The sequence below is a fragment of the Crocuta crocuta genome, unplaced genomic scaffold (genome assembly GCF_008692635.1).
Source record: "Crocuta crocuta isolate KB4526 unplaced genomic scaffold, BGI_CrCroc_1.0 scaffold587, whole genome shotgun sequence".
NCBI classification, from domain to species: Eukaryota; Metazoa; Chordata; class Mammalia; order Carnivora; family Hyaenidae; genus Crocuta; species Crocuta crocuta.
This window is the reverse complement of record NW_027532403.1, coordinates 2491751-2507969: the sequence shown is the minus strand read 5'-3', so window position 1 is coordinate 2507969 and position 16219 is coordinate 2491751. Positions and strand designations below refer to the sequence as shown.

The 16219-nt window shown below is 41.2% G+C and overlaps 1 protein-coding gene across 1 annotated transcript in view; it reads right to left on the bottom strand.

The window, feature by feature from the left end:
* MCUB (mitochondrial calcium uniporter dominant negative subunit beta) overlaps positions 1-16219 on the bottom strand; it is a 97153-nt gene that overhangs the window by 79370 nt on the left and 1564 nt on the right. The window lies entirely within an intron of this gene.

Genomic DNA, 16219 nt, shown 5'->3' with positions numbered 1-16219 from the left:
AAACTAATACAACATCGTATGTCAACTATTCTTTTTTTTTTTTTTTTTTTTTTAAGTAACAGAAAATTTCCCTCAATTATAGAGTGGCTGCTGGGAGCAAAAGCCTTGGAGGCCACAGGTCAGATTTGAACCTTAGCTGCCTCCTCAAGTGATCAACAAATCTCCCAGGACTCCAGTAAGGGGACTGACACAGTGAGGAAAGAGCGGACAGCAGTATCTAGCACATGCTATGTACTATCATTATACATACATACACACACACACACACACACACACACTATTAACTAAACAAAAGCCGTATAGACTTCAATAGCTATTGGTAGAAGAAAAGGAAAACATTACCTGGAGGCTTGACTGTGGAAAAAAATCAGCTTCTTTGTTAAAAATGATTTACTAAAGCATGTGAAGTCAATCTGCACCAGTAAGGCAGAATTTTATAATTCATTTTTTAAATGCTAATGTTTAAAGGAACAATAAAAAAATAATTTATGAGCGGGGGCGCCTGGGTGGCTTAGTCGGTTAAGCATCCGACTTTCACTTAGGTCATGATCTCACGGTTCGTGGGTTCGATCCCCGTGTCGGGCTCTGTGCTGACTGCCAGCTCAGAGCCTGGAGCCTATTTCAGAGTCTGTATCTCCCTCTCTCTCTGACCCTCCCTTGCTCGCGCTGTCTCTCTCTCTCCCCTAGAAATAAAAAATAAAAAAAATAAAAAATTTATGAGTGATTACCTGGTTGGGTCCTTCAAACTAAGGGTTGCCACACCCCTCAAGTTGGTCTTGCACCCGCCTTCTCCGACTCCCACCACTAGCCCAGGGTTACTGCACCATCCACTACAGTTCCTCTGCACCCATACCCTTATGCACAGTCCTTTGTTTATAAACTCTCCTCTGATTATCCTTATCTGCCTGAGCCATCTGTTTCCTGCTGAGATTCTGAGTTAAAGAATCACTTTATACTCTGACTGGTGGTCCAGAGAGTTCCCACATCATGACATACTTTACACTTTGGATATCTCCCTATTGTTTCTGCATTTATCAGTGACACTATTTTTCATATGTTTATCAGGCATTTTTAACTTCCTTTACCCATTTCTCTACTGAGATCTTTGTGGATTTTTTAAAATAAGTTTGAATGCTGGGCACCTGAGTGGCTCAGTCAGTTAAGCGTCTGACTTGGGCTCAGGTCATGATCTCACAATTCATGGGTTCAAGCCCCGCGTCGGACTCCGTGCTGACAGCCAGCTCAGAGCCTGGAGCCTGTTTCAGATTCTGTATCTCCCTCTCTCTCTGACCCTACCCTGCTCATGCTGTCTATCTCTCTCTCAGAAATAAATAAAAAATTTATTTAAAACATTTAAATTTTTTTAAAAAATAAAATAAAATAAGTTTGAATGATCTTCATGTATGTATCTGCTATTTGGATGAAAGGAATAAACATCTACTTGACTAGCTTTAGCAAGGATAGAATTTACTTTAAGGGCAAAAGGATATCTCTCATGGAGCCTCAATGGAAGGATTTAGTTGCGCCTTGGGAATGGACTAGAACCAGGGACTGGAGGGTCATGTCATATTGAGGTTGGTGAGTCCCCTTGATCCACATTTCATTTCTCCTTTTCCCTGTATGTCAGCAGCATTCTGTTTTATCACTACAAAATGATTTTCAGTGCTTCCTACTCCCCAGGGTAGAAAATGATCGTTACCAAACATCAAAAAGCAGCCAACAGGGATAGCAATCCTAAACCTCATTCCATATTCCTGGGTCAGGTGGCCAGCTGAATGAAAGTCATGTCCTAAGATGGCAAATTCTGCTGTAACCACATATTTAAGAGTGGGGAAGATACCTGAAAAAGAGGGCTAGCAGAGACCACAAAGGTGTTTTCTGAAGTTTCAAACCAATAACACTCCTATGCTAAATATAATTCTTATAGTTTTAATGCTCACTGTTGTGCCTATGAAAAACCTTTTTTAATGTCTTTAAATAAGCAGGATAATTATAAATACAGTATTAAAATATTTCATCCTAATTCAGTTCCAAAGGTACATTCAAGTAATATAATTTCTAAGAGGTTAGACTTTGATGTCTCCATACAATTGCAGGCATTAACAACTGTTGATTACAATCTTAGTCACTAGCATAAAATCAGACTTCACTAATTAAATGTGGCACAATCCCACTAAATGGAATACACTAATTAAAGGAAACTGACTAGATTCATCACAAAGTGAGTTTCTTATGCAAAGATAGGCTGTAACCTGTTAGCAGAGGATGTGTTTAATAAGTTCAAAAGGGCAATAGTTATGAGTAGCACACCTGGGTCCTGGGTGACTTCAGGCAAGACCTCACCTAAACATTCTAAGCCCAAACCTTTAAAGAAAGAATATCATATATATAAAAGGTCAAAACATAAGCCAACACAACTAAATAGTTATTACATTCTAAACAATCCAAAAGTTTTCCTTGGTAGAGAAGGCAGACAGGAAGGGGTGGACAGCAAGAGATACTAAGTGTTAGCCAGGTTTATCAATCTCCAGACTTCAGCAATGTTTCTGACTTTGGGATGGTTATCAAAGAACTGTATACCTAAGGGACCTCAGCTGACCTCCCATTTTGACTTTGACCTGACCCAGGTATCAACTAACTCTTCTCAAGCCTACTTTTGGAGGCTTCTCAATAACCCACTCCTTATCTTCCTACCTGCTTAGTCTAACTTCCTCATGTATTAATAGTCTCCTTTCTTTTAGATCTATTGGATCTGTTTCTCTATGGGCTGGACTCTGTGTTCCCCAAACAGTCAAGTGTTGCTCCCTTGATTTCTGATTTAGACTAGAGACACTGTATCCAAAATTACCACCTCTTTAACCAGTGCCCCAACCATGGTCTGGTCTCATCCTCCATCCCACCATGGCCTTACCAGGTTGGCCATGCCTACGAAGGTAGCGGTCGCTTCCAAGTACTGCACAGTTGCTGCCTCATCCCACCTGTGATGGTTATCAATTTACTTCCAATTACCTGCAAATTCACCTTTTTTTGACTTCCCTGTGAAAACGGATCTATCTGGGCTCTTCCAGTATTTTTCCTTTGCTGGTTGCCACTAAAGTTTTGTCAGTAGGGGGCACTGGAGAGACCCTGGAGGAGGAAAAGGGGTTCTGCTTACTAGTTCTAGTGTGCTCACTGGGCAGGCACCTGCAGTGCTTCCCTACTGCCTGCCTGAGTTCTTCTACTGACTTAAGAGTCCTGAGCTTTGGGGCGCCTGGGTGGCTTAGTTGGTTAAGCGTCCGACTTTTGCTTAGGTCATGATCTCGCGGTTCGTGGGTTCAAGCCCCGTGTCGGGCTCTGTGCTGAAAGCTAGCTCAGAGCCTGGAGCCTATTCCAGAGTCTGTATCTCCCTCTCTCTCTGACCCTCCCCTGCTCACGCTGTCTCTCCCTCTCTCCTTAAAAAAAAAAAGAAAAAAGAAAAAAAAAAACAAGTCCTGAGCTTTATGAAGCAGTCTATCCAGCAGTACAGAATATACACAAATAGTTTCTTTTTTTTTTAATGTTTTATTTCTGAGAGAGAGACAGACAGCGTGAGCAGGGGAGGGTCAGAGAGAGAGAAGGAGAGACAGAATCTGAAACAGGCTCTAGGCTCTGAGCTGGCTATCAGCACAGAGCCGGAACCCACGAACAGGGAGATCATGACCTGAGCCGAAGTCAGACACTTAACCAACTGAGCCACCCAGATGCCCCTATACACAAATAGTTTCTTAAACTGAGCAGAGCACTGCCTACCTTGTTTGCCCCATCTTAGGTGTGATTTCCTTGCTCTGAAGCAAGACAGGATAATGACTTTCTTTCACAGGATACCTTCTTAGATATTTGAAAACAAATATTTACCTCTTCACCAGATTAAAAATACCTGGCCCTTTTAGCTCACTTCAGCAGCACATATACTAAAAAATCTGGCCCTTTTAATCATCTTCTATATAAGTCCCCAATATCTTTAATCGCCTTCTGGATGTACCTCCCTCCCCACCTGCTTGTCAGTGTCCCTTCTAAATTACTGCCTCAGAAATAAAATGAGATGTGCTGGTGCGGGATGCCATAGGACAGTCCTGATCCAATGTAACGGACCATGTCTTGCTGTCATCAAGGATGTTCTACTTTCCTTCAGTCAGTCAGGAATCCTATACTCTTCCTATACTTTTGTCCCCATTAGGAAAAAAGACTTGCTTTCTTCTAGGAATGATACATGCTTACCAAGCACACAGTGTTCTGCTGCAGTATGGAAGCAGCAGCCTCCAACAAAGGTAATTCCACAGGACCTAGGATGATCTTTGATGCTGTGACAACGCTAGGTTAGGCACAGGCACCATTCATGATACTATAATATGTTCAGATCAGTGGTGATAGTATTACTATTTCCACTTGTATGTATTTTCTATATAGTACTGTATACTATGTTACATATCATACATATTTATATACATAAAATAGGCCTGCAAACAACTGTCTCGTTAAAGCCTTATTAATGTTTCATAGACAAATGAAGTGTCCAAGATCAAGGCAGGCACAGGTGTGTATGTCTAGGATAATCTAGCCATTTCATTATATAAAACAATAATTACACTGTAGTACATGAAAAGCAATGGGAAAGGAAAACATTTCTTATATCTCAAAAGTAATGCATTTAAGACTGATCAACAGTGATAGCCAAGCCTGGCAGATTAAAGTTAAAAAGCCAGCATATAAGCCAAAAAGTGACACGGAGTAAATCATGTGGTGAGGAGACATTATACAAGATCATATTAATAAATCTCTTCCTGAACATACCCTGAATTACAATAGACTGGTCTCAATAGTATGTTACGTACTAAAATATATGTCACTCTAAAACACAGCATCTTTCAACAATCCTAAGTATCCAATTAAGATTTCCCTTTTATAGACCATATTTCTAGCAGAAACAATGCAATTAAATTCATATATTAGATATGCAGGATACTTTCATAATTTTATTTATTATCACAATTCCTCTAAAGAAAGTTCTTCCTTAAAACCATACAGTCAGCATCTTCTCTCAACTGTACATTTTTTTCTCCTCCTTATCAAGTGTCATTGCATAAACTTGAATTCTGGCTTTAGCTTCTAATTAATTGAACCATCAGAATTTATTTCTCTTCCTTAGGTTACAGGGTACAAGTGAGACTACATCCTTTTCTATTAAGCTACAGCCCGGAGGGCAGCTTATAATGAACCCAACAAGGTGTCAAATGTTCCTGTTCTAGCCCAAATTAAAAATGCTGCATTTCCACCATTTCCTTTTTAAGTTTTCCAGAAAGAAGTTTCCCTAAGAATATCTATTACTGAGGAACACATATAAACATAGTTCAAGAGAGCCTCAGAAATTCAGTGCCCACAAAAAGCAAAACGTTCTGGCCAAAGGACTACAGCAGAAACAGCTAAATGTCCACTAAAATCCATCTCTCTTCTTCCACAGTAATCAAGTTTTAGCTAGAATGTGGCTCCCTGTCGGACTACATCTCTTAGCCTCCTTATAGCGAAATGTGGCCATCTGACATATCCAATGAAATATTCAATGGAACATGGGCACGAGGGTTTCGTGACATCACCAATCCTAGCCCATTAACACCTTGCAAGTATTAAAAACAAACAAAACACAACAAAAACCTATGGTTCTTTGACTCTGGAAACTACATGCTGACAAGGAGAGAAGATGGTCAGATTAGGGTCCCTGAATGACTATATGGAGCAGAGCTCTCATAGACCTAAAAAGTTAACCTGCAAACCATTTCCTAGAGAGAAAAAACTGGCTTAAAAATGTGTAATTATTGTTGGGCCTTTCGTTTCAGCAAAAGTTGAACCTCATCGCTCATTCCAATCAATAGAGATAATAGAAAACTCGTTTAGAAAAAACTCATTTAGAGTTACATGACAGTAAACTCTAATGCTAGATTCAGATTAAGGCAAATAGTACCCAGGGATCAGTGATAATTCCAAAGAGAAATAAATCCACTGGAATAAATGCTTGTCCCAATGCACTGCTTCTTGAACATTCCTTACACAAGTCTTCACCACTTTATCCATCATGTCACTTCTCCTACAGAATCAGAACTCACCACAGAACTCAGAACATTCCCCTGCCTTCAGAAAGCAACTCATGATGTTAGTCCCAGCCTTCCAATGCGCTTCCTTCTCTCGTTCCCGCCAGGCACTGGGGCCTGGTGATTATGTGTGACTGAAACCTACTGAAATACCTACGCATCTTCACATTCTTCCTTTGTTCTTCCCATTGTTCTAGTTCCTGTTATTCCAGCTCCATGTACAGTAACCACGACCTCATGATTGGTCTTTGGTAATGTACTCGTCTCATCCCACTATACACACACTGGACTGCCAGATCCACATTCATCTTCTGGAACAGCACCTCTATTACTACTGCCAAAATCCTGGTATACAGTCCACAGGCCGGGGTTTGGCAAACTATAACATATGGGCCAAATGTGGCCTACTGCCATTTTTTAAAATAAAGTTTACTGGAAAACAGTCACACTATTCATTTATGTATTGTCTGTGACCGCTTTTACATTACAAGGCCAGAATCGAGTTAGTTGTAACACAGACTATAGGATGCAAAGCCTAAAATGTTCATTATCTGGACCTTAACAGAAAATGATTAAGGTACCTGGATGGCTCAGTTGGTTAAGCATCCGACTTGATTTCTGCTCAGGTCACGATCTCACAGTTCATATGTTTGGGCCCCACATCCAGCTCTGCACTGATGATGCGGAGCCTGCTTGGGATTCTCTCTTTCTGTGTCTCCCCCCTCATGCATGCACTCTCTCAAAATAAATAAAAACTTAAAAAAAAATGATCACATAATCAGCATATGGTATAGACCAACATCTTTTCTCATAAAGACAATGCAGCTATCTTCTTATTCCTTATTCATTAGCAACACTATAAGCACCTGCACTGAAAGAATAAGAAATACAAACATAGGTACATTTGCCCAAAGATATAAGACATATATATGGTACCTCCCTTAACCAGCCCCTAAGCTCTGGAAGACCAACTGAGGGTCATCTGACAGCAATTCCATGCTCCAAAGTACACTATGCCCCACTTCTGGAATGGTAATAAAAAGACTGTTACAGGAAAGGACCTGCAGGTTTCTTAACATCAAAAAATATACTCTTTTCTTTGGAGTTTATTTTCCAAAAGGTTAATCTTATATTTTTCCCAGCATCTGTATCTTACAAATAAACATCTGTATTATTGATTCTTAAAATTTTTTTTTAATATTTATTTTTGAGAGAGAGCGAGCGAGCAAGCAAGCACGAGCAGGGGAGGGGCAGAGAGAGAGAGAGGGAGACACAGAATCTGAAGCAGGCTCCAGGCTCTGAGCTGTCAGCACAGAGCCCTACACAGGGCTCCAAACCATGAACCATAAGATCATGACCTGATCTGAGCCACCCAGGCACCCCTGTATCATTCATTTTTAAATATTCTAAATTCTTTAAGTTTTAATGGTTAAGCTTTTAGTACTAACACTGATAATTTTGGCAATCACAAAACCTCACTTTACAAGTCTAAAACCAGTATGATCTAATACTGTGAGAATCCCATTTAGGAAAGTCCTTGTCTATGGAGACAAGTGCTACCTTCCCCACATATAAACAATCCTCCTAAATCAACACCACACTTTAAGAACAGCTAAGACCATTATCAAAAAAGAAATAGTGTTAACAAAGAGGTGAATAAAAGGGAACTCTTGTGCACCACTGGTGGGAGTATAGAGACTCCTTTAAAAAATTAAAAACAGAACTACCATATGATTCAGCTATTTCACTTCTGGGCATTTAGCAGAAGAAAGCAAAACCACTAACTTGAAAAGATATATGCACCCCCACGTCCATGCAGCATGATTTACAATAGCCAAGATATGTAAACAATCTAAATGTCCACCAATAGATGGATTAATGGATAAAGAAAATGTGGTATATACACACAATGGACTATCACACAGCCATAAAAAAGAATGAAATCTTGCCATTTGCATAAACACGGATAGATCTTGGGGACATTATGCTAAATGAAACAGGCAGAGAAAGACAAATACCAGGTGATCTTACCTCTATGTGGAATCTAAAAAGGAAAAGGAAAAAAAAAAAACAAGCTCACAGATACAGAGAACAGATTGCTAATGCCAGAGGTGGGGGACGGGTGAAATGGTGAGGATGGTCAAAAGCTACAACTTCCAGTTAAAAAAAATGTCATGGACATAATACACAGCATGGTGACTATAGTTAATAACAGTGTATTGCAGATTTGAAAGTTGCTACTAGAGTAAATCTTAACTCTCATAAGAAAAAAAACTTCTACAACTATGTGTTGACACATGTTAATTAAACTTATCCTGGTGACTGTTTACAATACATATACAAATAAGTCACTATGTTGTAAACCTGAAATGAATATAATGTTGCATGTCCTAGATCTCAACAAATTGAAAAAAAAAAAGCCAAGAAAACACACACCCTTACACACCAAGCTGTCTGTCCTTACATAATTTGTTTCATTAGATTATGTTAATGTCCTTTAAAAATCCTGATTTGAAAGCATATCTGAGAAAAACTAACCAAAATATATTAAGAAAGCAGTAATCTTTTAATAGAAAAATATGATAAAGATTATTTCAATTAACTTTTTAGAAATCTTCAATTATTCAGGCTCACATCGTGAAAAGTAGGTAAGAATGCTTTAGGTGTTCCCTGGCTAGATGAAGTGGAGGAGAAGAGGAAATTGAGAAGGTAAGACCTAAAGAGAGTATTCCATTAAGAAACTCTATGTAATATTTAGTTATCATTCATCCACTCACCCCTCCACCCAACAAGCACATTATTATGCACCTACTGTGGCAGGGCAAAGGCCATCAGAGGTGAAGAGAAATAGTTCTGACCACAAAGTCCTGAGAGAACACAGGTGGGGAAACCATATGAGCACAACTGTAACCAGGGGATGCAGGAAGTGTTGCAGGAGAGGAAAAAAAAGAACGTGGAGTTAATTCTGCTGGCAGAGGTCTCTGGCAGATGAGTGGACCTCACTCATCCAGAGAGTGGGTGGGTGGGTACTGGAACTCAGCCCTGGAGGAAGTATATAATCAGGAGAGTGAAGAGGGTGACTTGGGGGGCAGGGAGATAAAGTTGCCCAGGGAACATCACAGACACCAACAATGGGCCATGGAAGGCATGGACTAGACAGTGGAACTGAAGGGATGAGGCCCCAGGACTTCTGGATCAACTGTAGGTTATGTTTTAAAGCTTGCTTACCTTGGTTTCACTAATAACAAACCCATAAAAGGGTAATTTACAAGGTCAAAAGAAACCGTACTTTCCTCTGGAAAGTGGAAATTGCTTCATTTTATATTTTCTGAAACATTCCCAAAGCATACTTGCAGAAATAAGTTATCAGACTATAAAATGTCACCACAAATATCCTCCAGCAAGGGCTTAGAGAGCCATTGCTATGTTGATCTGTTTGCAGACATTTTCTAAAATGTTGTTTTTTCAGGTTTATGGTCACATTACTGTCACTCTCTCTAATAAAAATGTACACTTGTATTCCAGCTGCATTACTGGTGGAAAGAGCAGTTATTCATCCAACACCTTTTAAACTTCTCTCTTCAAATATCCCAATCAGCTTACCGGGGAAACTCATACCAAAAACAAACAAAACACTTAACAAGAGACAGCCACACATATGAACACACACAAACAAACACACAGAATCAGAAAAAAAAACAAAAAACAATAATTTGTCAAAAAGAATTTCTTCCTTCCTCCAGCCAGGTTCAGGACATTTATTATTTAATGTTATGCCTAAGAGATTAAAAATAACCTAAGTCATCTCTAGGTCCCAGAAATGTGATTTGAGCAATGCATTCATTCATTATATAAGTATTCCTACAACAAAATAATTGAGAATTCATTACCACTTGTGACCACAGCAGTTTTGTAAACCAAACCACCTCAACCTAGTAAATATCAAAAGACCTTCAGATAGAACACATTCTTCTGGGATGACCCTTCAGGAAGACTTTTATCCTCCCTAAAGTCTGCCACAATAAAGCTTTGTGTACCTATCCATTTGTTGATAGGAGGTTTAATATTTCATGTCACTTTTTGTTTCTGCTCACAGGCTATAGACATTTCAACTCGGGCTCTGTCTCTCTTTTCACGGTTCCCTATTTCTTGCCCTCAAATGTATTCAGAGAAATTCTCTTCACTAGACTTTGCTTATGGTGCAGATTCATACAGCACTTCTCACCAATATTGTGAATCCTAGACAGATATCTAATTATCCCCAGAAGAGCTGCCGAAAGTCTGGACTGCAGGGCTCTTTCCTTTATAATGAACCTGTATCTAAGGTAAAAATCAGGTATAATCAAGTAATACCATTTATGAGTTAACAAATTGGAAACTCTCAGAATAAGATTTTATAGGCGTTGGTAGTTGACCCAAACTATATTTTAAGTCAGGTGAGGGCAGTGGACGTAGCAAGGAAATAAGATTTAGGACAGGTGAGGGTACTAAGAAGAAAAACAGGCGCAAATAAACAACTTCAGTACCACATTTAAGAGAAAACCATATATGTCAACTACATCTCAATGAAAAAGTGAGAAAACCACGGCATCAAAGGATTCTTACAGCAACTCAATTCAATACAATCACTACTTACTGAGTACTTTCTAAGGGCAAAGCACATAGGAGAGACAGTGTGAACCAGACACTGGTCCGCCACACTTCCACAAGTACTTAGAATATATCTGTTCAAACACCAAGAGCCGATTTTTTTAATTTCTTAAAAACTTATTTGTCGGGGCGCCTGGGTGGCTTAGTCAGTTAAGCGTCCGACTTTTGCTTAGGTCATGATCTCGCGGTTCGTGGGTTCGAGCCCCGCGTCGGGCTCTGTGCTGACTGCCAGCTCAGAGCCTGGAGCCGGTTTCAGAGTCTGTGACTCCCTCTCTCTCTGACCCTCCCCTGCTCACGCAGTCTCTCTCTCTCTCCCCTAGAAATAAATAAAACATTAAAAAAAATTTTTTTTTAAACTTATTTGTCATGTTTTCCCATTAACAGATAATTTCAGAAAAAAATGGGTGAGAATGTGAATGGAGGTGAAACGAAGGTAGAGAATATGAAACTATGAGGGTGGTAAATACGTAGAATGCTTATCATTTCACATTTGTTTGAAGGTGGGTTGAAAATCTGACCCCACACTTGCTGGCAGTCAGTGCCGGCTACACAGTCATCTCACTGTCGTTACAAAAACCCCTGCCACCTGCACAGGAGAAACCAACAACTCTAATACTATGACCAGACAGCAACTTCTTCCGTGGGTCCTTTTAAAGGGAACCTTTTAACGGACTACCAAGTTTCACAGGGTTGTTTCTTAAAAGGTATGCTAATATAGGGTCACCTGGGTTGCTTAAGCATCCGACTTCGGCTCAGGTCATGATCTCCAGGTTCATGGGTTCGAGCTCCACATCCAGCTCTGTGCTGACAGCTCAGGGCCCGGAGTCTGCTTCCAATTCTCTGTCTCCTTCTCTCTCTGTCCCTCCCCCAATCAGGCTCTCTCTCTTAAAAAATAAACTTTAAAAAATTTCTTTTTAATTAAAAAAAAATGTATGCTAATGTGGAAAATTCAGTAAAAACATTTGGGTAGGGATCCCATACCATGCACTCAAAACATACAGCTCAGAGAACAGAGTTGGTATTTGTTTAAAAAAAAAAAGGGGGGGGGGAATTAATATTGTGGTAAATTAAATGAGAATTTAAAAAAAAGAAAATACTTATAAAATATGGCAGAGATTACACTGTTGTATTAACTACTGGTTTATAACCTGTAGGTTAGCTCAAGATGTCTATTATAAAATGGTTCTAATGCTAGATACTCTTGAATAAGCAATATTCCACAGATGAAAACACTGATGACAGAATGAAGTATCAGAGTGAGACTTAATCTATTCTGACATGCTTACTCCATCAAATCAATTTCAATTCCTTTTTAAAGGAAAAATAGTTATTAAAATCGCTAGATAAAACTCCTGCTGCGCTGCCTGCCTAAGATCATAAAAAGAGGATTGTTCAACCAAGACAACCATTCTGACATTGACAATATTTTATTCAACACTATATTTACATCCCCTGGTAAAATTACAAATGGCAACTTTAAAGATGACAAGAGCTTTGGGGACCAATCAGATAAATCTCCTCGTTTTAAAAAGAGAGTACAACAGGACCAAAGAGCCCCAATGACTTGGCCAAGTTCAGGGAGCTCATAGGTGGCAAGGCCGGGTGGGCACTGATGTTCCAACTGCCTAACACCAACTAAAGTAGCTGCTCATTTCTCTTCTACGACCTAAACACATTTAGCTTATGCAGCTATTAGATCAACCAGTACTTGCCTCAGGTTTTCTACTGTGGTTTCACAAGGACCTCATTCAACAAATATTTCTCTGCCAGGATATAAAATGATTCCCTAGCTTAGAGTTTGCCATAAAATAACACTCTTATTGTTAAACTGCAATAAATAGTAACATCTAAAAACGAAACAAAACTCTGAGCACTAATACCTAAGTGCTAGGAAGATGATAATGTGTAATAGTTAACAAACTGGTCTAGAATGACTTTACCCCAGTGTCTTCTATAGTGTAAGTACAACCTCCAACATACAACCAACTGCTCTCTTCGGCAAAGAGCTCTGAAACCAGTATGATAGAATACATTGCGCTAATCACAAACACAAGAGGCAGAATTGGAAGAAAGTATCAAATGAGAATGACTTCAATGGGGCACCTGGGTGGCTTAGTCGGTTAAGCGTCCGACTTTCGCTTAGGTCATGATCTCGCGGTTCGTGGGTTCGAGCCCCGCGTCGGGCTCTGTGCTGACTGCCAACTCAGAGCCTGGAGCCTGTTTCGGATTCCGTATCTCCCTCTCTCTCTGACCCTCCCCAGCTCACGATGTCTCTCTCTCTCTCTCTCCTAGAAATAAAACATTAAAAAAAAAAACTGAGAATGACTTCAATTCAAAAGGTGGAAACTATTTCTAAATGAACGTTTGGTGGCAGACTAAAGCACACACTGCTTTGTTTCTAGATGTTAAAAAAAAAAAGTATACCCAAACTTCCCCGAAAGTACACTTGGTTTTAAGTTTTAAACACAGCTTATGTAGGGAATCAAATGCTGCAGTGGGGCCCTGAAATCTTACAAGGGAGTTTCTCAAACTAAGCAGAAAACCCAAATTAAGAAAGGCACAATTAAGGGCTTTCTGTTTAGAGATAATTCGCCAGGTGCTATAATCACTCAAAGCTGCCTCCCAGGGAAAAGAAAGGCCAGCAGGAGCCATTGATTGCCCTGACAACCAATCAGCCAGAGTGCTACTGACAAGCAGAGATGCTGACACAGAATGTGACCATGGACACCAGAGCATGCTGTGGCTGAAGGTAACACAACACAGTCTTGCACTCTTATGCTTCAGACTGAATGCGTATTTTTTAATGTTTATTTATTTTTGAGAGAGAGAGTGAGACACACACACAATTGGAAACAGACTCCAGGCTCTGAGCTGTCAGCACAGAGCCTGATGCGGGACTCGAACCCAAGAACTGTGAGATCATGACCTGAGCTGAAATCGGAGGCTTAACTGAGCCACCCAGGCGCCTCAGACTGAATGCATTCTTGAACAATTCTGATATACTAAGCATACCCATGTTAACAAACTTTTTTCCACCCACAAAAGACTGGCAGACAAGGATGAGAACTGTATATTTTCCAAATTTACTAAATCCTCCGATAAAACACACTCATACTTCCAGAAAAGGCCAAATATAATTGGGAAAGCTAACGTGAGATACTATCATGACAAATCCTTGCAAGCTAGGATTTTAGGACTCATTGGGTTGCAAATATCACTTTTGTTGTTTGTTTCTTCCTGTTTTCATAGACTCCAGAGGTCTGAATGTTTGTGGCAAAAATATAAAAAATACTTCTCTTTAGCCACAGGACATTTGATACCAAGTGGGGCGACTACAAACCAGTGAGTCTTTAGAATGAAAAACGTCCCTACGGCCAGTGAATTCAATTTGCAGAAAATGGTTTAGTAGTCCTAGCTAAAACTCCAAAGTGGTTGGGATATTTCTGTCAGTTTCTTTATGGTACGATTTCAAAGAGGCATATAAAGAAGTAAACTCACAGGCCTGTCTTTCTTCTTTCAGGGGTCTTTTATCATAACAAGTAAAATGGAAGCATTTCCAAGTCTAAAGTTCAGTAAATTGACTTACTAGCATGGACAGGCAAGACTTAAAACATCTGCCAATTAGAAACCAGCAAATACAAGGCTTCTTAGGATGATTACCTAGAGGCAAAATACTAACCACGGTTTCCCTTCGATTATGCCTCATATGCCCCATTGTGTCATTTTCTTTTAAAGGGCATCCACATTCCTGCTGGGGCAGGCAGTGGTACCAGGTGGGAACAGCATCAGGTGGAAAATATGGAGAAGGGGGCTTAGAGATGATCATTTGAGAAAGGGCAGCCAGCCTTGGGCTCCATAAAAATTCTACTCAAAATGTTAAATGGATTTAATAGAAAACCTACTTAATCCTTTGTTTAAATGGTGGTACAGGGTTTGCTGTAACTCTGAGCCTGGGTGGCTTAGCTGGTTACGCATGGACTCTGGATCCCGTCAGAGTACCACAGTTCATAGGTTCCAGCCCCATGCCAGGCTCTGCACTGCCAGTGGGGAGCCTGCCTGGGGCTCTCTCTCCCTCTTTCCCTCAAAAATAAACTTAAAAAAAAATGATGGTATAGCGAAGGCGGTTCCTTGTGTTGGGTTGTTTCGCTGTTTGGTATATCTTTGCCTGTAAAGTGCGGCACATTTTTTTTTTAATGTTTTATTTATTTCTAGGGGAGAGAGAGAGAGAGCGTGAGCAGGGGAGGGTCAGAGAGAGAGGGAGTCACAGACTCTGAAATAGGCTCCAGGCTCTGAGCTGGCAGTCAGCACAGAGCCCGACGCGGGGCTCAAACCCACGAACCGCGAGATCATGACCTAAGCGAAAGTCGGACGCTTAACCGACTAAGCCACCCAGGCGCCCCCGGAGTGCGGCACTTTCTAATAAGGTACAATTTCACAAAATGGAAAACCCTCTCTCCAATTTACTGTGAAGTCTACCAGTTCACATTTTAAGGAGTCTGCCCCTTTTCTGAGGTGTAACAAAATGCCGGTCTCCATTCTCTTTCAAACACGCAGGGAAGGAACTTTAAAATGCATTTAAACATTTCCTCCAGCATTCAAAACTCTCTGAAGCCCCAAAATAGAGAAAAAAAAAACCAGGAAGTGAAAGTGACAAGATAATGGCAAGGCTTTTTTTTCCCTGCCTGTCTTTCAAACTGCACAGCTAAAACCTCGTTTTCTAATAATCTGAAAGGAATCTAATGGGGGGGGGGGGTGAGAACTAAAAACTCGGAGACACGCTCCCGAATCACACACACCTGGAAGCCTCTTGCTAATGGGCTGTCTTTACTCATCAGGCTCAGTTAAGGCTCGTGTCAGGCTCCATCCCCGTCCGAGTTCCACGCAGCCTTTCCCCCGGTTTTTTCCAGGGCACATCCCCTCCCTTCCCCCGCCTCCAAGCAACGGTTCCTCACAGGCCACAATACAACTGTGTCAGGCCAGCTGTTACTCACCGACACACACTCATGATTCACCCGTGTGTCGGAACAAAACGCGAGTTTTTCTTCCCTCTTTAGAAGGGAGGGGCTGGAGGTTTTCAGGCTGGAAATTTCACTTTCCTACGACAATGCACCCCCGGGGGACAGTCACTCCGCTCGATCCTTTTTCTATAGTCGCTCTCGGCACCGACGACCGAGCCGGCGGCAAAGTGACTGAAAACTTAACTCCTGAGCGCGGTTCGGCCCCGAGGAAACCGCCTCCGCGGAGATTTCGGTGCTCCCGGGGCCGCCGCCCAGGGGCCGAGGTGACGCGCCTCCTCGCGGCGCCGGCCTCGCCTTCCCTCGGCGACTGGGCGTGACGGTGGCTGGAGACCTCGGGACCCAGGTCTGCGGCCCGCGCGCCCACTTGCCGGGGTCCTCCCGCGCGCGGAGCCGGAGGGCCAGCCGAACGCAGAGAACTTGAGGGCCCGGACGCTCGGCTTTCGCTCCCGT